The following is a 15618-nucleotide window of genomic DNA, read 5'->3' as shown; positions in this document are numbered from 1 at the left end:
ATCAAGTGAGTCAGCCCGAATGAGGTCATCTACTTAAGTGGCCTCCCTGGGCAGAGGGCAGGAAGGTGGAGTATGGATCCAGGAGGGGACAGGAAGGAGGCAGGCAATGAAAAGGGAAAAGCCAGCACACCAACTTCATAAAGGAATACCCTAAACAAAATGCCTCCAGTAAAATAAGGTTGAACATAATTTATATAGTCTTAGGCCCATAATCCCTTACCTGAAGCTCTTTGGTTCAGATGCATTCTGGAATTCAAAATATTTTGTATTCTAGACAAATAATAATAAACTATATATCATATAATGCCCCCCAAACAGAATCTAGGGCAGCAGGCTGTCGTAAAGCACACTCACATGCCTGCAGCCAAAGGTATGACTATTTGCTGTAAGTAAGATAAATGAATATAAACAACTTCTCCTTACTGCGGGTTAATTTTTGCTACCAAATGAATTTTGGAATTGCAGACAATGGATTATTGTCAGTAGTTTAATGTTCAGAAAGCACCCTAGGATTTTGTGGCATTTTGTTGTCATTATTATGAATGCTGATCGTCTTTCTTCCAATACCTAGTTATGTATATGTATTTTTCTGGATTCTAGAGAAAAATGCAAGTTTACCTCATATAGGCTTTTAAAAAAATATTAATTTAAAAATAAAAAAAACATGGCAATCCACTTTGCAGAAGAGTCTCTGTCCTGGAAATGATTCACAGCAGGATTCAACGTTAAACAGCTAGCACCCCAGTCGTTACAATTTGGCTCTGCCGACACAAAGTGGAGTGACACACTTCTTTTTCTGAGTGGCATTGTGTACTATGTCAAGGATGGGCCCCTGAAAGTGAAGAGCACATCTCCCACCCTCTATCCCCTTGGCCGCTTGCGTGCTCTGGAATGCCCTAGAATGCCCACGTTAGCCGCACGAGGAATGGTTTCAGGGAATTCGGTGGGGATCTTTAGTGGTAATTTTGTTGGCAGGCATTCCTGGTCTCTGAAGCTCTGAAAGACAAGGTTCTCAGAACGACTTAACAGGAAGCCTCACCCATGAACAGAGGAAGCTGAGGAAGGAAGGAAAGATGGCAGTGCTGGGGGAGGGGCGGAATAGCAAACAATAAGCAAAGTCACATGCCTTGGGACTGTGTCTACATGGTCAGAGGAAGCACCCCCATCCATGCCTTCCTTGCTGCCCCCCAACACTCTTCTAGGTCCCCTGCACTCTGCTGGCCCAGATCATTCCCCATTTCCCAGGCTGACTCACACATGTCCGGCCCTAGGATATTACGCTCTGGGCCACCTTCTCTCCCTGCATCTCATCCTCCCCTAGTCCACTGCCCAGCTATTACCGTCCTTCATGACCTTCAGAGCCCAAGCTCACCTCATGGACGGGAAGGAATGGTTGTCTTCTCTCCATTCTGGAAGCCTGCAGAGTGGTTTCGACTTTTCCCACGATGCTCAGTCCATTTTACTTTGTGTTAGAGGAATTGTTTTAGTCCATTTCCAAAATTAAAAGCTTTGTCCGCTTACTACTTTTTTCCCATTAATTCATCAAGCATTTACTCAAAACTGTGTAGCTAGGGGACTGGGCTTCAGGCTTTGAAGTTAAGGAAGCTAGGCTTCCCGCATCACAGAGCTTACAGTGCGGTGGGAGAAGGTGGGCCATATGAGAGCAGAGCTGTCTGGGAGCACGTAAGAGGGACGCAGCTGGGGTGCATGCTTGTGGGGGGGCGGTCAAGGAAGGTTGAAGCCTCGAAGGCAGGTGGGAGGTAGACCAGTGAATGGAGGGGAAGGGTGTTGCTGGCACAGAGAGAACATGGCCCGGCGCCAGAGGCCTGAGGCTTGAAATACATTCCAAGAACTGCAAGTCACCGAGCATGACTGGTACACAGAAGTCAGGCGGGAGGGTGCGGTGGAGACCGTCCTGGGGAGAGTGAGGCTAGCAGTGAGCGGCGGCCTGATGCTGAAGGGTCTTATCAACACTGCTGTGGGATTCAGGTTAATCCGTGGTGGCTTCTGAGTGGCCTGGACCGATAAGCCACCCCATGAAGTCACAGATCGAGGTACGATTATCTGGTATCTCGGGTTGAGTTCCCAGAGAAGCAGATTCTGAGACAAAGATTCAAGTGCAAGCAGGTTAATTGGGAGGTGATCCGAGGACAGTTAGGGGCCCAGGGAGGTGGGAAGAGAGAACCCACAGGCGCTTGAAGAGGAAGCCCCTGGTGCAGACAGCTTGAGTCCTCTATACGTCTGGTTATCCAGATGGAAGAGTCTGGACAAACATGGTGGGTCTGGGAGTCAGGGCAGGAAAGAGATGGCTCACACAAGGGGAAGACAAGAGAGCTGTCAGGTGAAGGCAGAGTGGACGAGGTGTGGGCAGGCGAGGCAGCCACGAGGAAAGGCGAGTGCCAGGAGTCCCAGCCTGAAGGGGAGACCCCAGCCTTCTCACCCCTCAGACGGGACAGCCCTGAGGCTTGTTCTACAGCATTGTTTTCCGGAGGTCTGAGCCCCATGTTCACTGTACGCCCCGTGGGTGCTCCCCGTATTGGCCTCCTCCCTTTTCCTGGCCCATTTCCCTACTCCCCTAAACAGGTCCAACCCAGTTAACCTTCTTGGTGGGAGATGGTGAGAGCTGGGATGGAGGAAAAGAGGTCACCCAACGGGAGTGTGGTCTCAGGGAGAGAATTGCAGCCCTGCCCAGGGACAGCTTGCTAGACGAGAAGCTGAGGGCAAAAGCGCCGCGTCCCTTCTCCCGCCGGGGCCCCAGCCGGAGGACAGGGAGCACCTGCGATGTGCTGTATTCCAAGAGCAGCACCTCCCAGGGCGCCGAGTGGGGAGGGCCGCTCAAGAATACCCAACTCACGTCTCACACCCGCGTGGAGCCGTTACCCTGCACGATTCAGACTGGTGTTTCTGCTGCAAAAACCCTCATTTCCTGGCAAACGCGGCTTTATCCGACCCCGCCTTGTGCTCCTCGACTCCTTATAATATCATGCAGTATCTCAATTACTTTTCATGGACCCCCTACTTCTTTTGCCTCAAAACAGCCGGGTCAGCTGGACAGAGCAGGTGTTAGTACCACTCCCTGTTGATCCAGGAGTCCAGATCTTATCTTCAGCTTCAAAGTCCAGCATTCGTGCCAGTACGCTATGCCCTCCCGGGAGTCAAGGTCGTCGGTGCTCAGCAAGGACCACGTTCTGAGTGTTTACCATACACTTTTGTAATTGCTCAGTCGGTGCTCAGAGTCCGTAACCGAACTTCTCAATTTCTGAAGGCCAGCATCCAATTTCTTGGTTTGATAACGATCTGACTTAAATTAGTCATGACCTAGGCGGTGCTACAGATGGAACCTTTGTGGCCCCTCCCCCTGGAATTCATGTACCGAAACCCTAACCTCCAGTGTGACAGTGTTAGGAGGGGTTACGTCATGAGGGTGGAGCCCTCAAGCGTGGGATTAGTGCCCTTATAAGGGGCTGCAGAGACTCGAGTTTTCCCTTCCACCACCCAAGGACACGGGGCGCAGACAGGCATCCCTGAACGAGGAAGTGGGCTCTCACCGGACATGGAATCTGCGGGCGCCTTGGTCTTGGACTCCCCAGCCTCCAGAGCTGTGAGAGATACACTTCTGTTGTTAATAAGCCCCCTGAGCTGTGGTATTCTGTTATGGCGGCCCAGGGGGGCTAAGGTAGGAGGGTACAGGGTATCTCTTTAACTGTGGAATTTCACGGAAAATCTACTTGGGCCGAGGGAGGCTGACAGAACTAAACTTGCTAAGTGCCTACTGGGTGCCAGACAACTTGTAAATGCCATCACCTTACAGATGGAGAAACCACAGCCCGGAGAGGCTGAGGGACTTCTTCAAGGTCACACACCCAGTAGGGCAGATCCAGGAATGGCATCTATGTCCCGTTGACTCCAAATTCCATATTCTTCTGGGCTTCAGTAAAGGCGGCCAGTGGATTATGGCTAAGAAAATCAATGCTATTTTTAGAAACACAATAAAGGTAAGGAATCGTTTTCCGGATCCTCAGTGACACACGATCTGTCTCTTGCAGAGACGTGTCCTTGAGCTGCGCCGTCAGCTGTGGCTGGGAGCCTGGGCTCTGGAACCAGATTGCCACCGTCCCACTGCGGTTTGTCATTGGTCCTTTATTCCCTGTGTAACCTTAGGTGAGTTATCCAAGCTCCTGCTGCCTCAGTTTCCCCACCACCAAAGTAGGGTCAGTAATAATCCTTACCCCTAGGGCTGTAACGAACGTTAAGTGAAGCTCAGGGTGCCTGGTGCAGAATAAGCCCTCAGGAAGGTCAGCGGTGAGGATGTCTTCCACCCATGACCCGTCCTAGAGAGTGTAGGGCTGGACCTGGAAAGGCCAGGAAGCCAGGACCCGGAGAGAGACCCATGGGGGCTGGGTGCTTTCGTGTCCCGGACAAATGCCCGGTGTTCCCTGCGGGTGGGAGTCGATGAACCCGCCGAGCCGGTGGCACGTTGAGGGGTGGGCGGGTCCATCAGAAACGTATTTTGGTCTGTGGTTTCTCCGAAGCATTTTTATCTTTCCCAAATGACCCCCTTGGGAAAATGAGGCAGCTCGATCTCTAAAAATAGCCAGGATGTGAGAGAGGAAGTGAGAGGTTTCCCAGGAGAGGGCAGAGCAGTGGTTGCAGGAGCTGAGAGCCGGCCCGCACCTCCACCCGGGCAGGATCGTCCACCAACCGAGGGTCTGAATGACTTCCTCCTTCCTGGACCGAGGCCATTGTCCTGATGACAGCGGGGCTCCATCTATGTTGGGCTGACCTCGGCTGAGCAGGGCAGTTACCCGGCCTTCCACCTCTTCGCGAGAGGGGGAAGGACTCGGGGTCCCTGCTGCGCCCCCCAAGGGAGGGGCTGTTTGCCGAAGCCGCTAAGAACCTCCTGCAACGTCACAGGGGAAAGAAGGGAAGCTGTTGCCTTCTCGTGGGAGGCAGAGTCTGGGGGAAGGAGGTGTCTGAATTATTCACTCACTCACCCACCCACCAGTCACTGGGTGTTGTGTTATTTCCCAGGGCTGCCCTACCACAGTACAAGCTGGTGGCTTGAACAACAGGAATTTATTCTCCCACAGTTCTGGAAGTCTCAGGTCAGGGTACTGGCAGGGCCATGCTCTCTCCGGAAGCTCTAGGGGACCATCGTCGGTTGCTTCTCCCAGCTTGGGGCACTCGCTGGCAGTCTCTGCATCCCTTGGGTGGTAGATGTATTTGTGCCATCGCTGCCTCTGTCACCCCATAGCCTCCTTCCCTCTGTGTCCTGTCTGTATCTTCATGCGGCCTCTTAAAGGACACCAGTCATCGGATGTAGGGCCCGTCCTAACCCAGTACGATCTCACCTGCACTAGTTGCAACTGCAAAGACTCCACTTCCAAGTAAGATCCCATTCTGAGGTTCCGTGTGCCTATGAATTTGGGGGAGCCACTGTTCAACCCAGTTTAGGTGTCTTCTTTATGCCAGATACTCTGCCAGTTGGCCTGGATATAAACATGAGTAAGCCCCCCCCCCAATGTCACAGTCTGCAGAAGAGGGAGACACATAAGGAAATTATTGTAAAGCCCTGACCTGAATATGAGCTAATGGTTCACATTTATTGAGCACTTACTAAGGGCCTAGCACAATGTCCATTTTCTATCAATGAATGAATGACTAGAGAAAATGTGGGATTTACATGCCAGGAAACATTAGTCAGCCATAAAAAAGAAGGAAATCCTGCCATTTGTGACAACATGGATGGAACTTGAGGGCATTATGCTATGTGAAATAAGTCAGACGGGGAAGGCCAGACACTGTATGACCTCACTTATATGTGGAATCTTAAAAAAAATTCAGAAATAGAACAAATTTGAGTTTTTCACAGGCAGGTGGTTGGGGATGGGGGAAATAGGCGAAGGGGGTCAAAAGGTATACACTTCCATTTGTGAGATACGTAAGTCCTGGGGATGTAACATACAGCAGGATGGCCACTGCTAAGAACACTGTGTTGTATATTTGAAGGTTGCTAAGAATAGATCTTAAAAATTCTAATCATAAGAAAAAAATTGGTAGTTATGTGAGGGGATGGATGTTAACTAAACCTACCGTGGTCATCACTTTGCAATACATACATAACTCATTACGGTGCACGGCTTTAACACAACGTTGTACGTCAATGATAGCTTAATAAAACTGGGAAAATATTTTTAAAATATTTTAAAAAGTGCATTTAAGCTCATCTCATCATCCTAGAAAGCCTAAGAGGTGAGTACTACTATCTTAGTACTCACTAAAGAGCACTGCAAGGTGAGTCTCCATTTTAGAGACGGGGAAAGTGAGCTCCAGAAAAGCCCAGTAAGCTGCTTTAGGTCACGGAGCTGACTCCCCGGGCTCTGGAAGCCAGGGCACGCCTCCCTGAGGAGCTGGCATGCAGGCAGAGGCTTGGAGGAGAAAGCGGGAGCTATGGGAAGGCTGGAGGGCAGATGGGGCGAGCAAATGTTCCAGGCAGAGGGAAGAGCCGGTGCCAAGGCCGTGAGTCAGGCACAAGCTTAGCATGTGTGAGAGGGAGGGAGGGAGGAGGCGGTGGCGGCTGAGGCAGAGCGAAGGCGGTGAGGAGCCAGGTGAGCCCAGATGGAGGGGGGCCCTGACTTAGTCTTTATAACAGTCTCTTTGGCTGTTCCTGGAAAACGGTCCCCAGTAGGGCAGGGTGGGAAGCTGGCTCAGGTAAGGGCAGAGGTCAGGAGGAAGGGCTGGGTTTGGCTTGCTGTTGACAGGACCGCTGATGGCCGTGAGGGGGGGAGAGAAATCCCAGCTTGCAGCCTGAGCCTCTGGGGGCGTAAGATGCTGATGCCGCCAGAAGATGTGGGGAGGGTGAGGCCGGGCAGGAGTAGTAGCCTGAGTTTAATATGCGTGTTAAGCATTTGCTGGCTTTTGAAACCAAGGGACTAAATCTGAATGCTTCCCCCCCGCCCCCCAACCCCACTTCTGTTTGGCTCTGCTCCTGGGACCCTGGTTCCCAAACCTAGTGGTCCAGTAGAAAACTCTGGGGGGCATGTTAGCAATACAGACTCCTGGGCCTGATCTCAGACGCACGGAGTCCTGATGTAAGAGGGTCCAGGAATCTGCTGGGTTAGGAGGCCTACTGTCCTTCCATAGTCCAACTTGCTTTTATTAAGCACTTCCTCTGTGCCAACACTTTTCAGTCCTTGTTTTTTTAATCTCATAAGAATTCCATGAGATCCCTTCTCCCCACCCCCCTGTCACAGACGAGAACAAGAAGGCTGACAGCATCTCAGCCATGTGCCCGGTCTCCCAGCAAATGCATTCGGGCGTCTGGGCGACGAGGAGCTGGGCTGCACCATCTGTGACCTTAAGGGCATTCCATGAATCTCCTGACTCTTCAGGCCGCTTTCGTTCAGCCAAGGGCTTTCTCCCGTGTCCGTGGCTGACTTCAGAAAAGCGGTGTTCAGGTTCTTGTCCGGAGTCTGGGTTAGACTGTTGCAGCCGTCTGTGGATCTCCTCTTTGAGTAAATATTTAAATCGGATTGAAATTTTTCCTCTTCAACCTTTCTAAATAAAAATAAATCTTGCCCTCCGGACAGTGTCCGCTTGCTTCCCGTTTATTTAAGAGCTCCGTTTATCCTGCTGAGTGCCGGTGAAGTGGAGCGCAGGCAAAGGCGGATGGCTGTGCTCAAGGAAGGAGAAGAAGGTTCTGCTAGCCCGGCTGACATCCCCCCCTCCCCCGCCCCGCGCAGCTGCTCAGCGGAGCCGGGCCCCAGTCATGTCCCTGGGGCGCAGCCAGAGCCCCTTTTAGCGGAGCAAGCTTGCTCCCCGGCTCATTTGCAGCCCGTGAATTTGGCTGAGTGGTGGGAGTCACGTCCCGGATAGACTCCCGGTACCGGGGTAAATGCTCACGAGCTACCGTCAGGGATCACAAGTTGTAAACTTTTTAATGAGGAAAAAAAAAACCATGCTTGCTTTTATTTTTTAGGAGTTAGATCCCCGGGCTCTCAGAGACAAGCCGACAGCATGAGACATTAAGACCGACCACTGAATTCCGTCTGAAATCATTTTAATCCACTGAATTCCAGAAAATTCCACTTTTCCGACTTCAGCAGCGCCCCCTCTTCCCTTCGTTTGTATTTTAGCCGCCGTTTCCCAAAGACAGGCAGGCAGTAAAGATTCTCGTTCAGAAGGCCCTGCAAAATCAAAAATGAAAAAGCGGCATTCTGCCCCTCCCTCGCCGTCCTGTCTCGCCCCGGTTCCGCCAGCACCCCGCCGGCTTGCCAGGAGCCACCCAGGAACAGATTTCCTGCCTCATCTGCCGCATCTGGCCGGCCGCTCCTACTCCTGCTCACCCCCCAGAGGCACTGCGGGCCCGAACCGGCTGCAGACACGGAGCTCGACCGGGCGCTGATTCACGTGGCTGCAGCCGCTCTCGCTTCTGCTTCTTCCGGAAACGCAGGCAAGCAGCGACCCCCAGTCCACCCAGCCAGGTGACCCTGGGCAAGTCCCTAGTGGCAGGGCCACGTCCAAAGCCCCGGTCCCGGAAGCCAAGGCTTTACCGTCTCGCTTGCTCCTCTGTTCCATGCCCCCGGCTTCCCCTCAGCTGGGCGTGTACTTCATCCCCGATTCAAGCCACGGCAAAGTCAGGAGGCTTGGGTGATGTTTCTGGCTCAGTAATTACCTTGCTGGGGGCGCCCCGGCTGAGGGAATTGTCCTCTCTGAGCCAGCGTGTCACCGACTTGAAAACAGGGCAAAATCTCCCAGGTAATCGCTATTTGTCAACTGCACTGAAATCGGCTAATGAAAGATAAATCTTTACTTGAACGGATGAATCTTGTTCATTTTCTTCTCTTTCCCCTCTTCTCCTTTTTAGTTGTTCTGTAGGATCCTAAACGCATCCTTGGTGCCCCAGGCAACCTGCAGAGACAACTTCCGATTTATCTATTATGGACCGGATACTTTGGGTTTCCCCAAATTCCTGTGTTAAAGTCCGAGCTCCAAATGGGACTGGATGAGGAGGTGGGGCCTTTGGGAGCTACTGAGGGTGGGGCCCCCGTGGTGGGATTAGTGGCTCTGTAAGAAGAGGAAGCGACCTTTCAGTTTCCTCTCTTGGCCCTGTGACCGTAAAGGTGGCCATCCGCAAGCCAGGAGAGGGGCCTTTACCAAGACTGAAATCTACTCACACTGTGAGCTGGGACCTCAGCCTCCAGGAACTGTGAGACATACATGTCTGTGGGCGAAGCTTACCCACATGTCTGTTCTATTACAGCAGCTGGAGGAGACCATCAAAGTATCTCCGTATAAATACATATATGTGTATCATTGTTTTCTTATTTTTCTATATTTCTGTATTTTGCATTTTTTCTCCAGCACCTATTGGAATCCCTCTTAATTCACTCAGTTTAGCTCCAATTTATTCTTCTTCATGGCCTCATAGAACTCTATGGTGTAGCAGTACTATGATTTCTTTAAGCATTCTCCTAGAGATAATATTTATTTTGTTTCCAGTTCTTTTGTTTGCTTGTTTAATCACTGTTTAAAATGGAGTCCATTTCTGTGAAAATATGTCCTTAGATCTTAAAGCTTTCACTCCTAAGGGATGGATTCCTGGGAGTGCAAATGCTGAGTCAGACATGTATGTATTTTTAATCATAAAAGATGTTGCCATATTCCTTTCCAAAAAGATTGCATTAATACATATTTCCAACCAGAAATGTACGAGAGTCCCCACATCCCCTTTAGCAATAGGGATTATCGGTCCCCCATTTTTCCATCCGATCAGTGTAAACTCAGGCCTTGCTGTGACTTTACTTCCTATCTCCCTGATTGCCCCTGAGTTTCAGCCTCTTTTCATGCATGTGTTGGTCACCCGGAATTGCTGTTCTGTGAATTACCTATTCACATCCTTGGCTCAGTTTTCTGTTGCGGTGTTTATCCCTGACTTACTTGTTTTGTAAGAGTTCTTTGTATATTATAGCTGTTCACCCTTCAATCTCTGTGTTGCTCCCCAGGCTAGTGTTTATCTATTGACTTAGTTTATGGTGTCTTTTCCAAGACAGAGCTTCTCATTTTTATCTTGTCAAATATGTATATATGTACATTATAGCTTCAATATTTCAATATTTCCAATATTGATTAAAAAACTCTCACCCACCCTAGATTTTACATGTGGTATTCCAGTATTTTTCTTTTAATTTTTACATTTAGATCTTCAATCTACCTAGAATTTATTTTGTGTATGGGGTAAGAGAGGGGCTTATTTTATTTTCTTCTCGTTGGATAGTCACTCATTTTCCCATCCTTATTTATTTATTTTTAAGGATTTTATTTATGTATTTGAAAGAGAGAGAGAGCACAGGGGGAGAGGCAGAGGGAGAGAGAGAGAGAGATCATCTCTAGCAGTCTCTGGGCTGAGGACAGAGCCAACGCGGGGCTTGATCCCAGGACCCTGAGATCATGATCTGAGCTGAAACCAAGAGTTGGATGCTTAACCGATTGAGTCGCCCAGACGCCCTTCATCCTTATTTAATACCCAATCCTTTCCCAATCTTTATTTAAAACCCAACTGGATTGAAAAAATCACTTTTTAAAACAGCTTATTGATTTTCAACAATATTAATGCTAAGCCAAATAAGTCAGAGAAAGACATACTATCTGATTTCGTTCAGGTGGAATTTAAGAAACAAAACAAATGAACAAAGGAAAAAGAGAGAGAAACTAACTGAGAAACAGACTCTTAACCATAGAGAGCAAACTGATGGTTATCAGAGGGGAGGTGGGTGAGGGGCCGGTTGAAATAGGTGATGGGAATTGAAGAATACATTACCATGATGAGCACTGAGTAATGTATCAAATTGTCGAATCACTACATTGTACACCTGAAACTCATATAACACTCTATGTTAACTACACTGGAATTAAAATTTAAAAACTTAAAAAAAGCAGTTCTATTTAAGTACAATTTACACACTGTGAAATTGATCCATCAAGTGATTTGAGTAAGTTGATAGAGCTTTGCAACCATCACAATCCAGTTTTAGAACTTTTCCATCACCCCAAAAAGTTTTCTTGTATCTGTTTACCCTCTAGCCTAGGCAACCACAGATCTGTTTTCTATGTGTATAAATTTGCCTTTTCTAGACAAGAAGAATCACTTTTGTCCTACTTGAAACTATAAATATATGGTTAGGACTCTCTGTTTTGTTCCATTGATTCATTTGTTTATCCTTCAACCCATTAGAAATATGAGCAAAGAATATGAAGAGCTTTTGAAAAGGAAATACAAATGACTCTTAAAAGAGGCTCAATCTCACTCCTAAGGAGGAAAAAACAAGCACAAATTAAAATTATGCTGAAATACCGTTTTTCACCTTTTATATTGCAATAATCCAAAAGTTTGTAACACACCACATTGATGAGGCCATGGGCAAACATAATCTTACTCATTTCTGGTAAAAGCATAACCCCTTGACATAACCCCTACGTAAGGCAATTTGGCAATATTTCAAATGCATATTTCTGGCAATGGTACTTTTGGGAAATTATTCTACAGATATATTTAGGAGAAAAGACACACACTGGGTACGCACGCATACACACATGCTCACATTGTAACATTGCTTATAGTAAAAAACATTAGAAACAACCTCAACATTTAATAATATGGAACTAGTTAAATATATTATTGTATATCTATACAATGGAAGGTGAAGCGTCTAAATAATAAAGAACAAAAATCTCTTTTTGTACTACAAATATCTTGGTGATTTAGTAAGTAAAAAATATGATTCAGAGTGCTTTATGTAGAAAATATGTATGATATGCTTTATGTAGAAAATATGCAAAAACCAAGATATTTCTTTCTATCAATATAAATTCTGGAAGGATATACATATGGTGGGGGGGATTAGATGAACCAGGACAGATGCGGGACAAGGACAGAAGGAAAGTTTTCACTGCATAATTCTTTTCCCTTAATTTTAATTTATATTAAAATTTTGCCTATTCAAAATTTTCTCTTAGCTATTATCAGGCATTTATCCTTTTGTATACAAATTTATCCAATTCTCATCTTCTTAATGCTGCTAGCCTTCCATTTGTAATTGCATTAAATTTATATCTTAATTTTGGGAGAATGGACTTTTACATTATGTTGTCTTTTCAACCAAGGCTGTTAAGTTTTTTTTTTTTCCATTTGTTAAGATTTGGGTTTAGATACTTTGATAAGGTGTTACAGTTTCATTTAAGTGTCCTTACTTATTAAATTAATTTCTAGAAAAGAAATTGTGAATGAAACATTTTTCTCATTTTTTTTTCAGGTGCTTATTGCCAGAAGACAGAACATTCAGTTCTTTTATTAACTTTAGTAATATTTTATAAGATTATCTTGGATTTTCTAGGTATATGGCCATATCAACAGTTAGCTTACACACTTTCAACGTCTATATCAATTATTTCATATTCCTATCTCAATGCATTTGTTAGAATTCCAAGACAATGTTAAATGATAGTAATGATTATGGCTCTCTGTTCCAGTTCCTGATTTTAATGGAAATGGTTTTAGCATTGGCCATTTAGGTTAGTATTAGGTTAAGCCACATGCAATTGTTGTGTTTTATAGATCTAAAAGAGCTGGACATTGGTGATTTCATATGATTCAATATGAATGATTGCTCTTTGTTTCCACACCTCTTTTGCCTGAAGTTTTTATTAGAAATGGCTGTTAAGGGGCACCTGGGTGGCTCAGTTGTTAAGCATCTGCCTTTGGCTCAGATCATGATCCCAGAATTCCAGGATCCGGCCGCACATCTGGCTCTCTGAGCAGGGAACCTGCTTCTCCCTCTCCCTCTGCCCCACCCCCTGCTCCTGCTCTCTCTCAAATAAATAAAATCTTAAAAAAAGAAAAGAAAGAAAGAAATGGCTGTTAAATTTTATCAAATGTGTTTTGGGCACTTGTTGGTAGGGTCCTTTGATTTTTCTCTTTTAATATTGTGGTGGACTGTTGCATGGGTGACACCAATGAACTACACTCCCCAGTATTTCCACTTCTGTGTAGTTTTTTGTGTGATTTCAGCCAATTGAATATTAGCAAGCATATGCAATCGGAGCTTGAAAAGGCCTTGTACAATGGAATTAGTCCTCTTAGAACATCCCCTTTCCCGGAAGCCAAACAATATATGGTAATGAAGCTTGAGCTAAATTACTAAATGATGAGAAGCCATCTTGGATATTTTGGCCCTAGCTGAACTCCTGGTTGAAGACAGTCACAAGTCATTCAGTTACACTGTGTGGACCAGAACTTCCCACGTGAAACCAGAAAAACCACAGAATCACAAGAAAGAATACATTGTTATTTATTTAAGACACTGGGTTTTGAGGTCATTTGTTAAGTATTAATAGATAATTGGGAAAATGTTGTAGTAATGAATTATGTGACAGATTTTCTTATAGTAAACTAGTGAATCATTAGAAAAAATGCCACTCAATTGTGAAGATATTATTATTTTGATTCATTGCTGGATTCTTTGGCTAATTAAAAAAATTTTGCACGCTTAATTGGTTGATTATCTCTTTTAACATTGAATTATAGAAATTGCTACATTTTTCTATGGTCTAGAATTATTTAAGTAACATTTAATATCCCTTTAAATTTTTTTTATTTTTATTGAGATGTAATTAGACAAATAACATTGTATAAGCTGAAGGTGTATAACATGCTGATTTCATATATTACCACTGTAGCATTAGCTAACATTAATTATCTATTTTTAAAATCTAAAAACTTTTTTAGTTTTCTTATGATTAATTTTGATATTATGTATTTTGTTTAAAAAATCATACATTTCTCATATTTTCAGTTGTGCATCCATTTATGACTTTTGATATCTTCTGTATATGTGGCTGTATCTTCTTTTTTTATTTTTATTTTTAATTTTTTTTTTTTTAAGATTGATTTTATTTATTTATTTAGAGAGCACACACAGGTCGGGGGAGGGGCAGAGGGAGAGAGACAATCTCGAGCAGACTCCGTGCGGAGCCCAATTCAGGGCTCAATCCCAGGACCCTGACATCATGACCTGAGCTGAAATCTAGAGTCAGATGCTTAATGGACTGAGCTACCCAGGTGCCCCTCTTCTTTTTTATTTATAAGTTTACATGTTTTTATTCTTTCTTTTATCCTTGATAAAGCTCATACAATCTTTTTGTTAGTCCTTTTAAGTGATTCATTTTTTGATTTATTTATCCTTTCACTATTTTCTTGATTTCTATTTTAATGTTAGAGTTTGTCTTTATTAATTTCATTTTCCTAGTTTCATTTGGCTTATTTTCATACTTTTTAAAAACTTAAGTTCAAGTAAGTTCTAAAGAATTAACAAAATAAGCCCCCAAAATATGAAAAGCTAAGCAACAATAATTCTTGAGTAAAATGGGAAATCTTCCTTCAAAAATAAATAGAAATTAGTAGTATAGAATGGACAGTAATATTCTTTTTGTTCCTATTATATGCATTCCCTTCTTTTAGTCAACAGGACATCAATTTCCCTTTGGATACAGCCTCCTCCTTATCCACAGACTAGAAGGGGAGATCTCAGAGACAAGCTCAGGGTAGAGCCACAGGACTCAGGCTTAGCTAATCAGAATTCTGCATCTACCTGCCCACAGTGATTGGTCCAGGAATGGACACATGACCCAAGATGGGCCAATCAAGTCTCTTCCCAGGGTTTGCTAGAACTAGCGCGTTGGGTGGGGAAGAGACTCTCTGTGTCCTGAGATTTCAGGTCCTATGAAGCAGGAGAGTCTGGAGCTACTGGAGGGCGTCTTTGTCACCACTAGAAAGCACCTAAGAAAGAAGTCAATGTAGAAGAACAGAGACAAAGAGATGGATTCTTTTTTTTTATTATTATTTTCAATTAGCCAGCATATAGTACATCATTAGCTTTTGATGTAGTGTTCAACGATTCATCAGCTGCATATAACACCCAGTGCTCATCACCACACATGCCCTCCTTAATACCCATCACTGGTTACCCATCACCCCACACCCCTCCCTTCTGTAACCCTCAGTTTGGTTGCTAGAGTCCAGAGTCTCTCATGGTTTGTCTCCCTTTCCAATTTCTTCCCATTCAGTTTTCCCTCCCTTCCCCTATGGTCCTCCATGCTATTCCTTATGTTCCACATATGAGTGAAACCATATGATAATTGTCTTTCTCTGCTTGACTTATTTCACTTAGCATAATCCCCTCCATGTCCATCCATGTCAAGGCAAATGGTGGGTATTCATCCTTTCTGATGGCTGAGCAATATTCCATTGTGTATATGGACCACATCTTTATCCATTCATCTGATGAAGGACAAAAGAGATGGATTCTTAATGACATTAGTTGAATCCTTGATCATTATGTCTGGAGCTGATTCACCCTCTTCTAACTTTCTAGTTATGTCAGCAAGTAAATTCCACATTTATTTAGTAAGTTTGAATTGGGTTTCTGTCACACACTGTAAGAAGAATCCTGATCGACACAGCATGGGATGGGACTGAAAGGTCCAATCCTCTAAACACATGCTTGGGTCCCCTGACAACCAGCCCTCATCCTTTGGTTACCTAGGGACTTTTCAAAAGCCACC

The sequence above is a fragment of the Ursus arctos genome, unplaced genomic scaffold (assembly GCF_023065955.2).
Source record: "Ursus arctos isolate Adak ecotype North America unplaced genomic scaffold, UrsArc2.0 scaffold_9, whole genome shotgun sequence".
NCBI classification, from domain to species: Eukaryota; Metazoa; Chordata; class Mammalia; order Carnivora; family Ursidae; genus Ursus; species Ursus arctos.
The sequence above is the reverse complement of the archived record's forward strand: the minus strand, read 5'-3'. Positions refer to the sequence as shown.